General features: G+C 45.6%; 1 long non-coding RNA gene across 1 annotated transcript in view; it reads left to right on the plus strand.

The window, feature by feature from the left end:
• The first annotated feature begins 1,893 nt into the window (after positions 1-1,893).
• LOC133372735 (uncharacterized) overlaps positions 1,894-22,010 on the plus strand; it is a 30,717-nt gene continuing 10,600 nt past the window's right edge. Inside the window, exons 1-4 of the long non-coding RNA XR_009759543.1 lie at positions 1,894-2,049; positions 10,800-10,924; positions 15,080-15,204; positions 19,374-19,498. This is a non-coding gene — a long non-coding RNA (uncharacterized LOC133372735). The remainder of the gene's footprint in view (positions 2,050-10,799; positions 10,925-15,079; positions 15,205-19,373; positions 19,499-22,010) is intronic.

Consider the following 22,010-nt stretch of genomic DNA (forward strand, 5'->3'; position numbering starts at 1 on the left):
GTATCTTGTTTACAACAGTACAACCAGCTTGAAAGTGTTACGCCCCTATTTAGCAAGTACTCCCTAACAACTTATAATCAGAATGCTTTGAACTAAAGACATTTCATCAGCAGACTGCTTTTCATCTGGGATCTGAGCACCATTACAGATGGGGCCAGGTGAATCTCCTGAGGTTGGGAGTTGCACAGGGTTCTGGGGATCACAACTGACAAGGCCCTGTTCCCCAGCTGTTCCTCTCTTGGATGAGGACGGCGCAGGAGCTCAGGCCTGGGGGCCAAAAGTGGCCCTTCAAGCCTCTCTGCCTGGCCCTTCAGGTCCTCTCCATCCATGTGCATCCTTCCCAGGCCACACCCCTTTGCACCCCTCCAGTGTTTTCAAATGGCTGGAATGTGTCCTTGAGCTCTGGAGGGAGGCTAGATTAATGGAGGTGTGTGTGTAGAAAGCAGCCTACTGTACCAAGGTCAAATTTACATGTATTGCTCCACCCACTTTTGCCTATGGCCCTACCCACCACTGGCATGCAGCCCCTGGAAGGTTTCCCAAATGGGAATGTGGCCCTTGGGCTGAAAAATCCAGATAGGGGGCCTAATATTGTAAATGGGGTGTTGGCAACAGGTCCCCCCCCCGAGAGGGTGAATTTGGGTTACATTGGGGCATGGTAGGGCAAGAACTAGGCTGGCATTCTGATGGCAAGGGTGCTGTGTGGCTGAAGCACCCATCCCACAATCAACACCTGTCTGGAGGCACCCTTCCTTTCACCTCTCAAGCTGATGGTTGGCCCAGTGGGTGCCGCCATGTCCCCAGGCCACGGAGGGCTGACGGGGCCCACGTTGGTCTGCCATCTGTCACCTTTCGTCACATCACTTCCCCCTTTTTCTCCTCCTTGATTCCAAGATTGATACTCCTCACTTCTTTAGAGTGTCAACTTTTCTCTTATTAGGCCTTAATGAAGATGATTAATGAGCCGCCAATGGAGGTTTGCAATTTCATCTGTTAGCCCTCCTCCCGTGTCTAAGCAGAGGCCATCGGTAGAGCTGGCTAGCTCTCCCCTTCTCCATCTCCTCTGATGCCGCTTGCGGAGGAAAATGGCTGCCTTGCAAGAGAGACCCTGATCTGCTGCAGCGCATGGCAGATTGGGTTGTCACTGTTTAGCCCTGCCTGACCCAGTACCAGACCCAGACTCCTTGGAGGACAAACTAGGCACCCCACACACTGAGGACCTCAGGGAGCAAGCAGTGTCCCCTGGGACCAGGGCAAAGGATCCCTTTGATGGGCCCAGGGGGATGGGAGCCCCACTGAAGGACCCTTGGATATGCCAGAGGAAGAAGAGGCAGAACCCCCTCCAAGAATGCCTGTGTCAAAGGGGAAAAGCACAGCATGTGTCTGTGTTTGGCGACTTTATTGCACAACTTTTGGAGAAAGATGAAGATGCGCCTCTTAACCCTGGCCTTTAACCCTCGAGATCTATATTTGTAGGACCTACCCAATCTTCTGTGATGTGGTTTAGGTTGCTTTTAACTGTTTTTAATTACGTGTCTTGATTTGCTGTAACTCGCCCTGGGTCCTTAGGGCCAAGGGTGGGTAATAAATTCTAATAGTAAATAATCTAGAGACCCCAGAGGGTTGTGTGCAATGTTAGACCTACTCAGAGTAGAAGTTAGTGGGCATGAGTATCTTGGGTCTGTCAATTTCAGTGGGTCTACTCTGAGTAGAACTTAGCTGGATACAAGGTGAGTCATCATACTCCTCATGAGTAAGGGGCCTACTTGTGAGTAAGCAATCCTTGATGCTCCTTCACCATCAGCAGCTGTGGTTAGGGTGGGGGCAGTTAGAAGGCAAGAGTACATAAGGCTTTCCCTCCTGAGTTTTCTAGTTGCTGGCTGTTTCCCCAAATGTAGGCACCCTTCCTTGCTGAGTCACTCCCTGTGGTATTGATCTTTTACAGCTGCCTGACCTCACCTCTGGATCGTGTTCTGGACCTGAATTGATTTCCTGTGCTTGACCCTGGTTTGTTTGGACTGCATTGCACTTTCAACCCTCCTCTCCTCGGTGAGTGTTCTGGCAAGAGGCTTATATGCCTGGGACAGGGCCCCTGGCCCCTGAGGGCACCCACTGAGTGTGACATGGATCACCAAGCAAAGAGGACATGGGGTGGCATAGGCTGGCATACAGTTTGCACATGGCGTACAGCAACCTGAACAGCCCCAGAGTCTTGTGGTGTGTTTATACCCTGTGGAATTCCCTCCCTTTGAATATTAGCCAGGTGCCATCTCTGCTATCTTTTCAGCGCCTTTTGAAAACTTTTCTTTTTCAACAAGCCGTTTAAGTTGAGAGCTATCCCAGTCTGTCTGTGTCAGAATTATGTTTTTTAATAATGTTTTTAATCCTTTTTTTTTTTAACTGTTTTTTTCTGCATGCCTGCAGCCCCACCATTCTCTGGAACACCCACTCCAAACTCCAAACACACTTCTGCCAGCCCAGGAGTGGGGGGAGAGACTCTCCTCCAGCAGAGATTAAAATGACAAAAGGATCTTCCTAGCCCCTTTCACCAGTTGCTGGGGCAACTAAATAGGCCCATTAACTACCTGGCCACTCTATTTGATTAACAAAGGAGATTCCAAATCAGAGGCTGGAAAGGTGACCCATAGAAATCATCCATTCCAACCCCCCCCCCCGCTCATAACAGTATTTTAAGATTTGTTTTTATGATGTTTTAAAGTGTTTTTAGTGTCTTGTTTGCTGCCCTGGGCTCCTGCTGGGAGGAAGGGCGGGATACAAATTAAATAAATAAATAAATAAAATATGTATAGATGCAAATGGAGAAAGAATCATTATGATTCAAACAGAAATAAAGTCCACCTTGCTGTAGCGAGGATAACAGGAAAGCTGACCTGTGTACCTGCTCAGTCTGTAGTGCAGGTGCCAGCAGTTGATGGGCTACATCAAGGCTTCAGCTCCTTCCCCTTCATAGAATATAACAAGAGCCCTGCTACCATCATGCCCTCCCAGTGGCCAACCAGATGCTCCAGATAGGAGCCTGCAAGCAGGACCTGAGCACAACAGCACTCTCCCCACTTTTCCTAGAAATTGGTAATTGGAGGCTGGGCATAGCCAATCAGGGTTTGTAGTTAATAGGGCTGTCAATGCGATAGAGTTATCTTTACACTCAATTAGGACCAGACACCCCCCTTTAAAGAGAGGAAACCTTCAAAGAGAGGACTGTCTTCTGACAGTTCTTAAAATAGAGAACTATTCTCTGTAAAACACGCGGACACTCTAATGAAAGTCCCTGTGTTGCATCAAAGGACAGATCCTGCTTTTGTGGGTCTGACAAGGCCTAATGCAACCTTGATGGGCCCCAAGTGATTGTGAGCCTTGTGGAGTGGGTGGAGGCCTCTGGCATGTTTCCTGGTTGATGGCACTGTCAACTTGCTGCTGCCCCCAAAATCTCTGTGCATGCGCAGCAAGGCTTATTAGCACTGTTACAGAGTTCTCCTTGGGTTCAAAAAACCAGTCTGGTTTCTGGAATGCACTCTTGAGTTCTTAACACCTTCTGAGTGGGTCTGTTTTAAAAACTGCTAAATGGATTCAAAGGAACATCCATTCTCCTCCTGCTCTGATGACTGGCAATGGACCTCTTGCAAGGCCCTTAGCAGCTGTGTGTTTTGCAGCTCTGGTTAAGCAAAGTGTAACAGAGGCCTTGCAAAGTGGGGCAAGAGCAACTCCTGTTTGGGTTCTTTTGTTTTGAAGGAAAATAGAGTTAGGGTCCTCCAGCTGGCTAGGCTTGCCTACCTTTACCTGTGCTGTTCTCTACCTAACTTCCTTTTGTTGTAAACTGATATGCTCAGGGAAACTGACCTGTCCCTCTTTCCTTTGTCTTCTTCTTCGACTGTCCAAGGAGAGAGGAGACATCTCTGTCTTTGCTCTCTCTCCTGAAACGTGAGGGCAAGACCCAACTCCTGGCATTGTCCCTCCAACTTAGAACAAAGTATGCCTTTCCTATCTACTATGTATTTCTATAAACAAAGTAGCTTTTCTTATTTTACTAAGTCTTAAGTCTCAGTGATCTCATGTATAGGGATGCCAGACCTCCATTTTTCCGCCGGAGATTCAGGCATCTGAGGGCCCTCTCTGGTCTCCAATCAGCTCACCCCCAAATACCTGGATCTCCAGCTTTCCAGGCTCCCACTCAGCCATGCATGCGTGGTTCATGCATACACCAAAGGCTCAGGCGGCCCTTTCCCAGAGGAGCCATCCTTGCTCTCTGCTTGCTGGCAAGGGGTCTGGCCAGGCTGCTGCCTCCCCTCCCTCCTTCCTGCCTGACTGTTTGTTTGCGTATGAGTGCTCACTCACTCACTCAGCAACCAGCCGCTACCTCTGCATCCCTCCCTTCCTGGTACCCCCTTGCCCTTCCCCCTCTTCCTGCTCAGCACCTGCCACAAACTTTAGTCGGGGAGTTTTCTCTCTCCCCCAAACTCAAAGCTTTTGGTGAAGTGCAGGTGGAAGGATCGTGGCCAAAAGGCAGGCTAGCTGGCTTTCTTGCTGCTAAGGGGGGGGCATACAGGAGGGGCGCATCTTGGACGGCTCCTCCTCACTAAAGATGCCTGGGAAGTGAGCGCAGTGCCCCTTAGGCGCACAAGGCAGCTGGGCACATGCAGCCCCTTATGCGGGGCGGGGAAGGATTGTGACACGGCACCGCTAGCCATTAGCATTCATTTCACACACACACACACACACACACACACACACACACACACACACACACACACACACACAGATTTTTAAAAACAGCAAAGTGCTCACAACTCACAGGTAAAATCTGCAATGCCTTGTCAGCTTCACTAAAATTGGGAAAGATTTGTTTGTGTGTGAGAGAGAAACTTAAACCAGAGGCAGGGGAGGTTCACAATATACTCTAGTGTACTTGGGTAAGCTTTGTGGTGGTGGTGGGGTAATTGCAAAAATATTTTTTTCTTGTGTTGCACATTTTCTGGCACAGGAGGAAGTAGATAGGATGATGAGATTGTGTGTGTGTATATAGACTCACACACACAGAGTAGTAAATCTGTAGTAAAGTGCCTATCCTGGAAAAATCCTGTTTCTTCATTTTATGTTTATAAATTGATAATTTTAAGACATGTGCATTTGTGTACACTTGCTTCTTTTCTCTCTCAAACCTTTTCAATGCTAAAGACTGGATGAAAGCAATCGGATGGTAGGGTGTTTTTTGTTTGTTTAAAAACTGACCTTCAAAAAACCCAAACTAATATCTAAGCATATCAAATTCTTGCTTGCAGAGAGCCTAAATGTCTCCCCACCAGTTTCTTCACTAATACACCTTATTGCCAGAATGCTGTATTAGGTGGAAGGATTTTCAGAAAACTGTCTCTAACCTTGCTCTGGTTTTTGGTGTGTAGTAGGCTGGGTTTGGCATCAAAAAGAAAGGGGGGTCAGATGGAAAGAGATTGCCAAGGTGAAGGACTTTTGTTCAAAACTGTAGAAAGTGCAAAAGGCAGAATGATTTAAGAGTGGTTTGGCAAAAGAATAATGGACAGCAGCAAATCCAAACCAGGTCTGCTCAGAAGTAAGCCCATTAGATTCAGTAGGGCTTACTCCTAGGTAGGTGAGGTTAAGATTGCAGGCTGATGAAGCTGGACTAAAAGGTATGTTGCAGAGAGGAAAGATGAAGGGAAGGCTAGCAGTGCACATCTACTTAGGAGTAAGCCCTAGTGAAAGGTGCTAGGGACTGGCTTCTGAGTAAAGTCGGAAGGGAGGAAGGTAATAAAAGGAAGGAGGGAGAGAGAGACAAAAAGAAAGAGAGGGGACTAGAATTGGGAGAAGGAAAGATAGATTGAGTTAAACTGTACACGTTGACTCAGAAGGAAAGCCTATCCAGGTCACTCAGATTTACTTCCCAGCAAAGGATTTGCAGTATGGATCACTTCAACTTTTCCCAGTCATAGTGTTTGAAATAAATGTTCAGGAGCCACAACCAGACAACTTGCCCCCCACCTACACTTGTCAAAAGCTGGGCTCGAACCTGGTAAAATAGGAGGTATCGACTTCAAAAGCCATCAGCACCCCGGAAGGGGTTCAGTGAGCAGAGCAGAGCAGGGTATCTGCAGAATCCCTGTGTTTCCAGCATTTCATAAGCCAATCAACATGACAGGGGAGTGTGTTAGCCACTTAGAAGAGTCTTCTAACATGTGTCCTTGTCCTTTCCTGCTGATTGGAGCCAATCAGAGTAAAAGGAGGTAAGACACTGAGCAGACTCTTCTCAGTAGCCAATACACTCCCATTTCATGCCTATAGGCTCCTAGGGACCTCTGTTGTGGAAGAATGCATAACAAGGATCTCATTCTCAACCCAGCAGCAGAAGGGGGAAAGGTGGGAGGGGTGTGGCTGTGACTATCATGAAGGGACCCTGCAGTCCTGAATTTGCCATTGCATTACTGCTAGCAACACCCTTGGCCATTATACAGCAGACGCAAGTAACAGTCTCCCAGCCCTTTTGGCTAAAGGGTGGGGTATAAATGCCTTAAATAAATAAACACGAAAAGCAGCTACTCAGAGGAGAAAGCTTCAGCAGAGGATTAAGGGTTGTTTTTACCACTGCCATCCAATATAATCATCCCCCACTTCTTGCTACAAACCAATACATGTCTACTCAGAAGTAAGCTCCATTGGGGTCATTGGGACTTACTCCCAGGTAAGTGTGTATTGGATTGCAGCTTAGTTACAAGCTTTGAACTAACTTCAGCTATTTAATTGTTTACACATGATCAGGTGTGTAGGTGTATAAATTCCTTTAAAATTTTGTGGTTTTGGCTCTGGTAAGTTTACCACTGGCAACTTTATGTCCTTTTATTTATTTATTTATTTTTTTTAAAGAGGGGGTTGTTTTTTTAAGGCCTTCTGGATGGTTCTGAATTGCAACTCCCTGGGACCAGAAGCATGACTGGAAGTCCAATGGTTTCCTATGACTGGTGTATTCCTTCCATGTGTTAATTTTTATTTTTTTTGTTTTGGTACTGGGGCCCTACTTGTTAGCTTCCAGAGGAAACCAAGGCAGCTCACAGGAAGAATTAATGCAGATCCATTCAATACATTTAAAGCACATCCAACTCACATTTAAAGTGCATGACTTCCCCCAAAGAATCCTGGGAAGTGTAGTTTCCCCCTCACAGTTAGAGTTCCCGCCACCCATGACAAACTACAGTTCCATGACTCTGTGGTGGGATTCATGTGCTTCAAATGTGTGTTGGATGTGCATTAAATGCATAGTATTCAGCGCCACAAGGACTAGAACCTTACTTGAATTTTAGGGAAATGGCAGTAGGTCTGTGACAGAGCACCTGGCTTGCATGCAGAGCACCCTAGGTTCAAACCCCAATGACATCTCCAGGTAGGGCTGGGAATGTTCCTTGTCTGAAACCCTGTAGAGCTGCTGCCAGTCAGTGTTGGCAATTCTGAGGTAGATGGCCCAAAGCTCTGACTCGGAGTAAGGTAGCTTCCTATGTACCCTGCTGGGCTCTTGAAGTTTTGAGAGCTGTGATATGTGTGTGGAGTCATCTTCTTGTTCATTCTCTCTCCCCCCCCAATCTCCTAAATGATTCAAGGAGCCTGTGCCCTTCGCCTGCTGTGGTTGCATATTTAAGCTTGATTGAATGGCAAAAGGGGAATCCAAAACTATTTCATCTATTTCAAAATCATGGATGGTGGGGGTACAGTTGCCCCTTTCTAAATCTTAATTTATTTTCAATGTTCTTTTAAATAGTGGTGCAACCTCATATGGGAGTTCAGCCGGAATTTAGGGAGAAGAGGCCTGGCCTAGCCTTCTCCCTAGCTTTCTAAGTGCAGGGATTTGGGCACTTGACCACCTGCATCTATGCAGATCAGAAGCCCTTTGGCCATCTCAACTCCAGCTTGTGTGAACGAGGCTTTAAATTCCATTGTTTATCTGTGGCTCCAGGCCAACAACGATTTTACATTTACAGTGTTTTTCCGGAATTACTGTATTCTTTTTTTCTTTCTTTTTCTTTTTCCAATTCTACTTGCAGCTGAAGTGGCATTGAAATTAACTAATCTTTTGTCACAGACCCCTCTCTGCCGGGAATGGCTCAGGGTCTCTGAAATCACAACAGCTCTTAAGTGGCTCATCCACGGAATGGAGATGTTAGTGATGACCAGCTGGTGCTGAGCCATTATTGATGGCCAGCAACAGCGTTGGCAAAGGAGAATCCAGAAGCTGTCATTTGCCCAATCAAAGCAGAGCAGATAATACTTAAAACAAAACAACCCTCCACAGAGCAGACGTGTTGCTTGTTCTTGAAGGCCCAAATGAAAGCTGTTGTTGAGCAGCACCCCTTTGTTCTTAAGGCATCATCTTGACTTTGATGGAATCATTCCCCACTCCCCCCCATTAGGCAGAAGAGGGATGGGGAACAACTGTGGCCCTCCAGATGTTGGACTCCAGTCCACATCAGCCCTAGTCAACATGGACAATGGCCAAGGGTGATGGAAATTGTGGTCCAACAGCTATCTAGAAGACAACAGGATCCTCATCCCTGCTTTAGAAAGAGGCATGTGATGGAGGTAGCGAGGGCCAGTAAAGGCAAGTGATGGTCTAGTTCAGGGATGGGGAAGCTGTGACCCTCCAGATGATGCTGGCCTCCGACTACCTTCGGTTCCATCCAGAATGGCCAGTGGTCAGAGGCGATGGGAGTAGTGGTCCAGCAACATCTGGAGGGTGACAAATGTTCCTCATTCCTGCTCCAGGGTCCTTTTTATCTGTGGAAGAAAACCACTGAGTCAGAGTTGGACCCAAGTTCTCAATGAAATCGCCTCCCTCTTATAGAAATCTCTGGATTTTGAGTGGTTGGAATGTAGCCTACTGTGCAAAGCGGTAAAAGCTACATTCATTGCTCTACCCATTGCTAGGATGCGGCTCCTGTTCCTGCCGCCTATGCTAAACAGCCTCCATATCCAGAGGCACTCTACCTGTGAATACCATATCCTGGAGACAAACATAACAGGAGGGCTGTTCCTTTCCTGCCCTGCTGGTTGTCTTCTCCGAGGCATCTGGGAGTGTAGTGGCAAATTCAGAAGTGCAGGGTCCCTTCATGATAGTCACAGCCACACACAAACTTTTTTTTGCTCCTGGGTTGAGAATGAGATCCTTGCTAATGCTTTCCCTGACAACAGCCAACATCTCTAGGAGCCAATCAGCATGAAAGGGGGGAGGAGTGTTAGCTACTGAAAAGAGTCTTCTAAGAACATAAGAAGAGCCTGCTGGATCAGGCCAGTGGCCCATCCAGTCCAGCATCCTGTTCTCACAGTGGCCAACCAGGTGCCTGGGGGAAGCCCGCAAGCAGGACCCGAGTGCAAGAACACTCTCCCCTCCTGAGGCTTCCGGCAACTGGTTTTCAGAAGCATGCTGCCTCTGACTAGGGTGGCAGAACACAGCCATCATGGCCAGTAGCCACTGACAGCCCTGTCCTCCAAGAATTTGTCCAATCTTCTTTTGAAGCCATGCAAGCTGGTGGCCATTACTGTGTCTTGTGGGAGCAGATTCCATACTATGCGCTGAGTAAAGAAGTACTTCCTTTTGTCTGTCCTGAATCTTCCAGCATTCAGCTTCTTTGAATGTCCACGAGTTCTAGTATTATGAGAGAGGGAGAAAAACTTTTCTCTATCCACTTTCTCAATGCCATGCATAATTTTATACACTTCTATCATGTCTCCTCTGACCAGCCTTTTCTCTATTATTATTTTATTATTATTTATTAAATTTATATACCGCCCGACTAGCAATAGCTCTTTGGGCGGTGAACATAAACTAAACTAAAAAGCCCCAAATGCTGCAACCTTTCCTCATAAGGGAGTCGCTCCATCCCCTTGATCATTCTGGTTGCCCTCTTCTGAACCTTTTCCAACTCTATAATATCCTTTTTGAGATGAGGCGACCAGTACACAGTATTCCAAATGCGGCCACACCATAGATTTATACAACGGCATTATGATATTGGCTGTTTTATTTTCAATACCTTTCCTAATTATCCCTAGCATGGAATTTGCCTTTTTCACAGCTGCCGCACACTGGGTCGACATTAGCACAACTGGATATGCTAGAGCAGGGACAGACAACATCTATATTCTTGAGGGACATACTTGTCTCCAGACAGTGAAAGGTCTACAGGCTGCTGCTGTTAACTTACATAATAAGGTTGTCTCCATCTATAGATAAGGACTTTCTAATAATGGAGCATACACAGTCAGGCATAGTGAAGTAAATAGAAATATATGCACTTGCATGTTACATTTAGATTTTTTATGTACTATTAAAGTTTGAAATCTGTTTCTCACAGCTTCAAAACAATTTGGTAGGGTCATGAGGTGTCAAATCAGGATCAATTTTAGATTGTGGCTGCATTCAGACAGTCATATCTCTGCTTAATAAACAAATAAATGAACAGGTCTTTTGCATGGTTTAGTATCCTGGCTTATTCCACAACTGGTAACCATGGTTCCCCAGTTCAAATAAAAAGGGAAGCTACGGTTAGTTAGAATTTTCCTGGTTTGATTGCTTGTGCCTCAAAAGGGTATATGCAGGGTGGACAGGTTCATTAATATCTCCGTTTATTAAGCTGAGATATGTTCATTTCAGCTGAGCCTTTATGGGATTTTTGGTGGTTTTAAAACTTCTTGTGTAACATTTTTTACATTAATCAATGAATAATCTGAATAATTTCTTTATGAATGCTGTTGATACATTCTTGTTTTTTCTTTTCTAATTTCAGCGTGTTGAAAGTGAACAACACAAGAACTTTGCACAAAGCTCTCATCATCGTATTGTGGATGACATCATTTCCAAGTTTCCTTGTGACTTTGTAGAGTTAAGAGAGAATACACCAAAAATTAAGAGGTAAGTGGCTGCCTTGCCTCCTTTCACTCTGATCGGTTCCAATCAGCAGGAAAGGACAAGGAAGCATGTTAGAAGACTCTTCTCAGTGACTAACAGTTCCCGCCACCCATGACAAACTACAGTTCCATGACTTTGTGGTGGGATTCATGTGCTTCAAATGTGTGTTGGATGTGCATTAAATGCATAATATGGATTCAGCCTAGGTATGCTGTTTATTCATTAGTGAGTTGAAAAGAACAATGTTAAAATACTGTGTACTTTTTTAGATGGGAAGGGCTGTAGGTCAGTGGTAAGGCACATGCTTTGTAAGCAAAAGTCCCATGCTTGACAGGGTCTCCCTCATGTCACCAGTTGTGCTGCAGCATTCTGCACTAACTATAGCCTCCGGGTCAGGTTGTGCTGCATGACGATTTCTGTGACCTTGGCTGACTGGCTTCCAGGATTGTGGGATGCTGAGTTTGCTGTCTTACTCATAGGAATCTTGTTGTGGTTGGTATGGCATTGCATTTAGGAAATCATCATACCTCTGAACACCAGCTGCCAGGAATTTATATCCAGCCTTTCCTCCTGAAGGGGCCCAGCATCTCCTTTCCAGGCAGTGGCTATTCAAGGAAGCTTCCTTTTTCAATCATCCCTTTATTCAGCGCCACAAGGACTAGAACCTTACTTGAATTTTAGGGAAATGGCAGTAGGTCTGTGACAGAGCACCTGGCTTGCATGCAGAGCACCCTAGGTTCAAACCCCAATGACATCTCCAGGTAGGGCTGGGAATGTTCCTTGTCTGAAACCCTGTAGAGCTGCTGCCAGTCAGTGCTGGCAATTCTGAGGTAGATGGCCCAAAGTTCTGACTTGGAGTAAGGTAGCTTCCTGTGTACCCTGCTGGGCTCTTGAAGTTTTGAGAGCTGTGATGTGTGTGTGGAGTCACCTTCTTGTTCATTCTCTCTCTCCCCCCCCCAATCTCCTAAATGATTCAAGGAGCCTGTGCCCTTCGCCTGCTCTGGTTGCATATTTAAGCTTGATTGAATGGCAAAAGGGGAATCCAAAACTATTTCATCTATTTCAACATCATGGATGGTGGGGGTACAGTTGCCCCTTTCTAAATCTTGATTTATTTTCAACGTTCTTTTAAATAGTGGTGCAACCTCATATGGGAGTTCAGCCGGAATTTAGGGAGAAGAGGCCTGGCCTAGCCTTCTCCCTAGCTTTCTAAGTGCAGGGATTTGGGCACTTGACCACCTGCATCTATGCAGATCAGAAGCCCTTTGGCCATCTCAACTCCAGCTTGTGTGAACGAGGCTTTAAATTCCATTGTTTATCTGTGGCTCCAGGCCAACAACGATTTTACATTTACAGTGTTTTTCCGGAATTACTGTATTCTTTTTTTCTTTCTTTTTCTTTTTCCAATTCTACTTGCAGCTGAAGTGGCATTGAAATTAACTAATCTTTTGTCACAGACCCCTCTCTGCCGGGAATGGCTCAGGGTCTCTGAAATCACAACAGCTCTTAAGTGGCTCATCCATGGAATGGAGATGTTAGTGATGACCAGCTGGTGCTGAGCCATTATTGATGGCCAGCAACAGCGTTGGCAAAGGAGAATCCAGAAGCTGTCATTTGCCCAATCAAAGCAGAGCAGATAATACTTAAAACAAAACAACCCTCCACAGAGCAGACGTGTTGCTTGTTCTTGAAGGCCCAAATGAAAGCTGTTGTTGAGCAGCACCCCTTTGTTCTTAAGGCATCATCTTGACTTTGATGGAATCATTCCCCACTCCCCCCCATTAGGCAGAAGAGGGATGGGGAACAACTGTGGCCCTCCAGATGTTGGACTCCAGTCCACATCAGCCCTAGTCAACATGGACAATGGCCAAGGGTGATGGAAATTGTGGTCCAACAGCTATCTAGAAGACAACAGGATCCTCATCCCTGCTTTAGAAAGAGGCATGTGATGGAGGTAGCGAGGGCCAGTAAAGGCAAGTGATGGTCTAGTTCAGGGATGGGGAAGCTGTGACCCTCCAGATGATGCTGGCCTCCGACTACCTTCGGTTCCATCCAGAATGGCCAGTGGTCAGAGGCGATGGGAGTAGTGGTCCAGCAACATCTGGAGGGTGACAAATGTTCCTCATTCCTGCTCCAGGGTCCTTTTTATCTGTGGAAGAAAACCACTGAGTCAGAGTTGGACCCAAGTTCTCAATGAAATCGCCTCCCTCTTATAGAAATCTCTGGATTTTGAGTGGTTGGAATGTAGCCTACTGTGCAAAGCGGTAAAAGCTACATTCATTGCTCTACCCATTGCTAGGATGCGGCTCCTGTTCCTGCCGCCTATGCTAAACAGCCTCCATATCCAGAGGCACTCTACCTGTGAATACCATATCCTGGAGACAAACATAACAGGAGGGCTGTTCCTTTCCTGCCCTGCTGGTTGTCTTCTCCGAGGCATCTGGGAGTGTAGTGGCAAATTCAGAAGTGCAGGGTCCCTTCATGATAGTCACAGCCACACACAAACTTTTTTTTGCTCCTGGGTTGAGAATGAGATCCTTGCTAATGCTTTCCCTGACAACAGCCAACATCTCTAGGAGCCAATCAGCATGAAAGGGGGGAGGAGTGTTAGCTACTGAAAAGAGTCTTCTAAGAACATAAGAAGAGCCTGCTGGATCAGGCCAGTGGCCCATCTAGTCCAGCATCCTGTTCTCACAGTGGCCAACCAGGTGCCTGGGGGAAGCCCGCAAGCAGGACCCGAGTGCAAGAACACTCTCCCCTCCTGAGGCTTCCGGCAACTGGTTTTCAGAAGCATGCTGCCTCTGACTAGGGTGGCAGAACACAGCCATCATGGCCAGTAGCCACTGACAGCCCTGTCCTCCAAGAATTTGTCCAATCTTCTTTTGAAGCCATGCAAGCTGGTGGCCATTACTGTGTCTTGTGGGAGCAGATTCCATACTATGCGCTGAGTAAAGAAGTACTTCCTTTTGTCTGTCCTGAATCTTCCAGCATTCAGCTTCTTTGAATGTCCACGAGTTCTAGTATTATGAGAGAGGGAGAAAAACTTTTCTCTATCCATTTTCTCAATGCCATGCATAATTTTATACACTTCTATCATGTCTCCTCTGACCAGCCTTTTCTCTATTATTATTTTATTATTATTTATTAGATTTATATACCGCCCGACTAGCAATAGCTCTTTGGGCGGTGAACATAAACTAAACTAAAAAGCCCCAAATGCTGCAACCTTTCCTCATAAGGGAGTCGCTCCATCCCCTTGATCATTCTGGTTGCCCTCTTCTGAACCTTTTCCAACTCTATAATATCCTTTTTGAGATGAGGCGACCAGTACACAGTATTCCAAATGCGGCCACACCATAGATTTATACAACGGCATTATGATATTGGCTGTTTTATTTTCAATACCTTTCCTAATTATCCCTAGCATGGAATTTGCCTTTTTCACAGCTGCCGCACACTGGGTCGACATTAGCACAACTGGATATGCTAGAGCAGGGACAGACAACATCTATATTCTTGAGGGACATACTTGTCTCCAGACAGTGAAAGGTCTACAGGCTGCTGCTGTTAACTTACATAATAAGGTTGTCTCCATCTATAGATAAGGACTTTCTAATAATGGAGCATACACAGTCAGGCATAGTGAAGTAAATAGAAATATATGCACTTGCATGTTACATTTAGATTTTTTATGTACTATTAAAGTTTGAAATCTGTTTCTCACAGCTTCAAAACAATTTGGTAGGGTCATGAGGTGTCAAATCAGGATCAATTTTAGATTGTGGCTGCATTCAGACAGTCATATCTCTGCTTAATAAACGAATAAATGAACAGGTCTTTTGCATGGTTTAGTATCCTGGCTTATTCCACAACTGGTAACCATGGTTCCCCAGTTCAAATAAAAAGGGAAGCTACGGTTAGTTAGAATTTTCCTGGTTTGATTGCTTGTGCCACAAAAGGGTATATGCAGGGTGGACAGGTTCATTAATATCTCCGTTTATTAAGCTGAGATATGTTCATTTCAACTGAGCCTTTATGGGATTTTTGGTGGTTTTAAAACTTCTTGTGTAACATTTTTTACATTAATCAATGAATAATCTGAATAATTTCTTTATGAATGCTGTTGATACATTCTTGTTTTTTCTTTTCTAATTTCAGCGTGTTGAAAGTGAACAACACAAGAACTTTGCACAAAGCTCTCATCATCGTATTGTGGATGACATCATTTCCAAGTTTCCTTGTGACTTTGTAGAGTTAAGAGAGAATACACCAAAAATTAAGAGGTAAGTGGCTGCCTTGCCTCCTTTCACTCTGATCGGTTCCAATCAGCAGGAAAGGACAAGGAAGCATGTTAGAAGACTCTTCTCAGTGACTAACAGTTCCCGCCACCCATGACAAACTACAGTTCCATGACTTTGTGGTGGGATTCATGTGCTTCAAATGTGTGTTGGATGTGCATTAAATGCATAATATGGATTCAGCCTAGGTATGCTGTTTATTCATTAGTGAGTTGAAAAGAACAATGTTAAAATACTGTGTACTTTTTTAGATGGGAAGGGCTGTAGGTCAGTGGTAAGGCACATGCTTTGTAAGCAAAAGTCCCATGCTTGACAGGGTCTCCCTCATGTCACCAGTTGTGCTGCAGCATTCTGCACTAACTATAGCCTCCGGGTCAGGTTGTGCTGCATGACGATTTCTGTGACCTTGGCTGACTGGCTTCCAGGATTGTGGGATGCTGAGTTTGCTGTCTTACTCATAGGAATCTTGTTGTGGTTGGTATGGCATTGCATTTAGGAAATCATCATACCTCTGAACACCAGCTGCCAGGAATTTATATCCAGCCTTTCCTCCTGAAGGGGCCCAGCATCTCCTTTCCAGGCAGTGGCTATTCAAGGAAGCTTCCTTTTTCAATCATCCCTTTATTCAGCGCCACAAGGACTAGAACCTTACTTGAATTTTAGGGAAATGGCAGTAGGTCTGTGACAGAGCACCTGGCTTGCATGCAGAGCACCCTAGGTTCAAACCCCAATGACATCTCCAGGTAGGGCTGGGAATGTTCCTTGTCTGAAACCCTGTAGAGCTGCTGCCAGTCAGTGCTGGCAATTCTGAGGTAGATGGCCCAAAGTTCTGACTTGGAGTAAGGTAGCTTCCTGTGTACCCTGCTGGGCTCTTGAAGTTTTGAGAGCTGTGATGTGTGTGTGGAGTCACCTTCTTGTTCATTCTCTCTCTCTCCCCCCCCCCCCAATCTCCTAAATGATTCAAGGAGCCTGTGCCCTTCGCCTGCTCTGGTTGCATATTTAAGCTTGATTGAATGGCAAAAGGGGAATCCAAAACTATTTCATCTATTTCAACATCATGGATGGTGGGGGTACAGTTGCCCCTTTCTAAATCTTGATTTATTTTCAACGTTCTTTTAAATAGTGGTGCAACCTCATATGGGAGTTCAGCCGGAATTTAGGGAGAAGAGGCCTGGCCTAGCCTTCTCCCTAGCTTTCTAAGTGCAGGGATTTGGGCACTTGACCACCTGCATCTATGCAGATCAGAAGCCCTTTGGCCATCTCAACTCCAGCTTGTGTGAACGAGGCTTTAAATTCCATTGTTTATCTGTGGCTCCAGGCCAACAACGATTTTACATTTACAGTGTTTTTCCGGAATTACTGTATTCTTTTTTTCTTTCTTTTTCTTTTTCCAATTCTACTTGCAGCTGAAGTGGCATTGAAATTAACTAATCTTTTGTCACAGACCCCTCTCTGCCGGGAATGGCTCAGGGTCTCTGAAATCACAACAGCTCTTAAGTGGCTCATCCACGGAATGGAGATGTTAGTGATGACCAGCTGGTGCTGAGCCATTATTGATGGCCAGCAACAGCGTTGGCAAAGGAGAATCCAGAAGCTGTCATTTGCCCAATCAAAGCAGAGCAGATAATACTTAAAACAAAACAACCCTCCACAGAGCAGACGTGTTGCTTGTTCTTGAAGGCCCAAATGAAAGCTGTTGTTGAGCAGCACCCCTTTGTTCTTAAGGCATCATCTTGACTTTGATGGAATCATTCCCCACTCCCCCCCATTAGGCAGAAGAGGGATGGGGAACAACTGTGGCCCTCCAGATGTTGGACTCCAGTCCACATCAGCCCTAGTCAACATGGACAATGGCCAAGGGTGATGGAAATTGTGGTCCAACAGCTATCTAGAAGACAACAGGATCCTCATCCCTGCTTTAGAAAGAGGCATGTGATGGAGGTAGCGAGGGCCAGTAAAGGCAAGTGATGGTCTAGTTCAGGGATGGGGAAGCTGTGACCCTCCAGATGATGCTGGCCTCCGACTACCTTCGGTTCCATCCAGAATGGCCAGTGGTCAGAGGCGATGGGAGTAGTGGTCCAGCAACATCTGGAGGGTGACAAATGTTCCTCATTCCTGCTCCAGGGTCCTTTTTATCTGTGGAAGAAAACCACTGAGTCAGAGTTGGACCCAAGTTCTCAATGAAATCGCCTCCCTCTTATAGAAATCTCTGGATTTTGAGTGGTTGGAATGTAGCCTACTGTGCAAAGCGGTAAAAGCTACATTCATTGCTCTACCCATTGCTAGGATGCGGCTCCTGTTCCTGCCGCCTATGCTAAACAGCCTCCATATCCAGAGGCACTCTACCTGTGAATACCATATCCTGGAGACAAACATAACAGGAGGGCTGTTCCTTTCCTGCCCTGCTGGTTGTCTTCTCCGAGGCATCTGGGAGTGTAGTGGCAAATTCAGAAGTGCAGGGTCCCTTCATGAATAGTCACAGCCACACACAAACTTTTTTTTTGCTCCTGGGTTGAGAATGAGATCCTTGCTAATGCTTTCCCTGACAACAGCCAACATCTCTAGGAGCCAATCAGCATGAAAAGGGGGGAGGAGTGTTAGCTACTGAAAAGAGTCTTCTAAGAACATAAGAAGAGCCTGCTGGATCAGGCCAGTGGCCCATCTAGTCCAGCATCCTGTTCTCACAGTGGCGGGGGGAACCAGGTGCCTGGGGGAAGCCCGCAAGCAGGACCCGAGTGCAAGAAACACTCTCCCCTCCTGAGGCTTCCGGCAACTGGTTTTCAGAAGCATGCTGCCTCTGACTAGGGTGGCAGAACACAGCCATCATGGCCAGTAGCCACTGACAGCCCTGTCCTCCAAGAATTTGTCCAAATCTTCTTTTGAAGCCATGCAAGCTGGTGGCCATTACTGTGTCTTGTGGGAGCAGATTCCATACTATGCGCTGAGTAAAGAAGTACTTCCTTTTGTCTGTCCTGAATCTTCCAGCATTCAGCTTCTTTGAATGTCCACGAGTTCTAGTATTATGAGAGAGGGAGAAAAACTTTTTCTCTATCCACTTTCTCAATGCCATGCATAATTTTATACACTTCTATCATGTCTCTCTGACCAGCCTTTTCTCTATTATTATTTTATTATTATTTATTAGATTTATATACCGCCCGACTAGCAATAGCTCTTTGGGCGGTGAACATAAACTAAACTAAAAAGCCCCAAATGCTGCAACCTTTCCTCATAAGGGAGTCGCTCCATCCCCTTGATCATTCTGGTTGCCCTCTTCTGAACCTTTTCCAACTCTATAATATCCTTTTTGAGATGAGGCGACCAGTACACAGTATTCCAAATGCGGCCACACCATAGATTTATACAACGGCATTATGATATTGGCTGTTTTATTTTCAATACCTTTCCTAATTATCCCTAGCATGGAATTTGCCTTTTTCACAGCTGCCGCACACTGGGTCGACATTAGCACAACTGGATATGCTAGAGCAGGGACAGACAACATCTATATTCTTGAGGGACATACTTGTCTCCAGACAGTGAAAGGTCTACAGGCTGCTGCTGTTAACTTACATAATAAGGTTGTCTCCATCTATAGATAAGGACTTTCTAATAATGGAGCATACACAGTCAGGCATAGTGAAGTAAATAGAAATATATGCACTTGCATGTTACATTTAGATTTTTTATGTACTATTAAAGTTTGAAATCTGTTTCTCACAGCTTCAAAACAATTTGGTAGGGTCATGAGGTGTCAAATCAGGATCAATTTTAGATTGTGGCTGCATTCAGACAGTCATATCTCTGCTTAATAAACGAATAAATGAACAGGTCTTTTGCATGGTTTAGTATCCTGGCTTATTCCACAACTGTAACCATGGTTCCCCAGTTCAAATAAAAAGGGAAGCTACGGTTAGTTAGAATTTTCCTGGTTTGATTGCTTGTGCCACAAAAGGGTATATGCAGGGTGGACAGGTTCATTAATATCTCCGTTTATTAAGCTGAGATATGTTCATTTCAGCTGAGCCTTTATGGGATTTTTGGTGGTTTTAAAACTTCTTGTGTAACATTTTTTACATTAATCAATGAATAATCTGAATAATTTCTTTATGAATGCTGTTGATACATTCTTGTTTTTTCTTTTCTAATTTCAGCGTGTTGAAAGTGAACAACACAAGAACTTTGCACAAAGCTCTCATCATCGTATTGTGGATGACATCATTTCCAAGTTTCCTTGTGACTTTGTAGAGTTAAGAGAGAATACACCAAAAATTAAGAGGTAAGTGGCTGCCTTGCCTCCTTTCACTCTGATCGGTTCCAATCAGCAGGAAAGGACAAGGAAGCATGTTAGAAGACTCTTCTCAGTGACTAACAGTTCCCGCCACCCATGACAAACTACAGTTCCATGACTTTGTGGTGGGATTCATGTGCTTCAAATGTGTGTTGAATGTGCATTAAATGCCATAATATGGATTCAGCCTAGGTATGCTGTTTATTCATTAGTGAGTTGAAAAGAACAATGTTAAAATACTGTGTACTTTTTTAGATGGGAAGGGCTGTAGGTCAGTGGTAAGGCACATGCTTTGTAAGCAAAAGTCCCATGCTTGACAGGGTCTCCCTCATGTCACCAGTTGTGCTGCAGCATTCTGCACTAACTATAGCCTCCGGGTCAGGTTGTGCTGCATGACGATTTCTGTGACCTTGGCTGACTGGCTTCCAGGATTGTGGGATGCTGAGTTTGCTGTCTTACTCATAGGAATCTTGTTGTGGTTGGTATGGCATTGCATTTAGGAAATCATCATACCTCTGAACACCAGCTGCCAGGAATTTATATCCAGCCTTTCCTCCTGAAGGGGCCCAGCATCTCCTTTCCAGGCAGTGGCTATTCAAGGAAGCTTCCTTTTTCAATCATCCCTTTATTCAGCGCCACAAGGACTAGAACCTTACTTGAATTTTAGGGAAATGGCAGTAGGTCTGTGACAGAGCACCTGGCTTGCATGCAGAGCACCCTAGGTTCAAACCCCAATGACATCTCCAGGTAGGGCTGGGAATGTTCCTTGTCTGAAACCCTGTAGAGCTGCTGCCAGTCAGTGCTGGCAATTCTGAGGTAGATGGCCCAAAGTTCTGACTCGGAGTAAGGTAGCTTCCTGTGTACCCCTGCTGGGCTCTTGAAGTTTTGAGAGCTGTGATGTGTGTGTGGAGTCACCTTCTTGTTCATTCTCTCTCTTTTTCCCCCCCCCAATCTCCTAAATGATTCAAGGAGCCTGTGCCCTTCGCCTGCTCTGGTTGCATATTTAAGCTTGATTGAATGGCAAAAGGGGAATCCAAAACTATTTCATCTATTTCAACATCATGGATGGTGGGGGTACAGTTGCCCCTTTCTAAATCTTGATTTATTTTCAACGTTCTTTTAAATAGTGGTGCAACCTCATATGGGAGTTCAGCCGGAATTTAGGGAGAAGAGGCCTGGCCTAGCCTTCTCCCTAGCTTTCTAAGTGCAGGGATTTGGGCACTTGACCACCTGCATCTATGCAGATCAGAAGCCCTTTGGCCATCTCAACTCCAGCTTGTGTGAACGAGGCTTTAAATTCCATTGTTTATCTGTGGCTCCAGGCCAACAACGATTTTACATTTACAGTGTTTTTTCCCGGAATTACTGTATTCTTTTTTTCTTTCTTTTTCTTTTTCCAATTCTACTTGCAGCTGAAGTGGCATTGAAATTAACTAATCTTTTGTCACAGACCCCTCCCTGCCGGGAATGGCTCAGGGTCTCTGAAATCACAACAGCTCTTAAGTGGCTCATCACGGAATGGAGATGTTAGTGATGACCAGCTGGTGCTGAGCCATTATTGATGGCCAGCAACAGCGTTGGCAAAGGAGAATCCAGAAGCTGTCATTTGCCCAATCAAAGCAGAGCAGATAATACTTAAAACAAAACAACCCTCCACAGAGCAGACGTGTTGCTTGTTCTTGAAGGCCCAAATGAAAGCTGTTGTTGAGCAGCACCCCTTTGTTCTTAAGGCATCATCTTGACTTTGATGGAATCATTCCCCACTCCCCCCCATTAGGCAGAAGAGGGATGGGGAACAACTGTGGCCCTCCAGATGTTGACTCCAGTCCACATCAGCCCTAGTCAACATGGACAATGGCCAAGGGTGATGGAAATTGTGGTCCAACAGCTATCTAGAAGACAACAGGATCCTCATCCCTGCTTTAGAAAGAGGCATGTGATGGAGGTAGCGAGGGCCAGTAAAGGCAAGTGATGGTCTAGTTCAGGGATGGGGAAGCTGTGACCCTCCAGATGATGCTGGCCTCCGACTACCTTCGGTTTCCATCCAGAATGGCCAGTGGTCAGAGGCGATGGGAGTAGTGGTCCAGCAACATCTGGAGGGTGACAAATGTTCCTCATTCCTGCTCCAGGGTCCTTTTTATCTGTGGAAGAAAACCACTGAGTCAGAGTTGGACCCAAGTTCTCAATGAAATCGCCTCCCTCTTATAGAAATCTCTGGATTTTGAGTGGTTGGAATGTAGCCTACTGTGCAAAGCGGTAAAAGCTACATTCATTGCTCTACCCATTGCTAGGATGCGGCTCCTGTTCCTGCCGCCTATGCTAACACAGCCTCCATATCCAGAGGCACTCTACCTGTGAATACCATATCCTGGAGACAAACATAACAGGAGGGCTGTTCCTTTCCTGCCCTGCTGGTTGTCTTCTCCGAGGCATCTGGGAGTGTAGTGGCAAATTCAGAAGTGCAGGGTCCCTTCATGATAGTCACAGCCACACACAAACA

The sequence above is a fragment of the Rhineura floridana genome, chromosome 18 (assembly GCF_030035675.1).
Source record: "Rhineura floridana isolate rRhiFlo1 chromosome 18, rRhiFlo1.hap2, whole genome shotgun sequence".
NCBI classification, from domain to species: domain Eukaryota; kingdom Metazoa; phylum Chordata; class Lepidosauria; order Squamata; family Rhineuridae; genus Rhineura; species Rhineura floridana.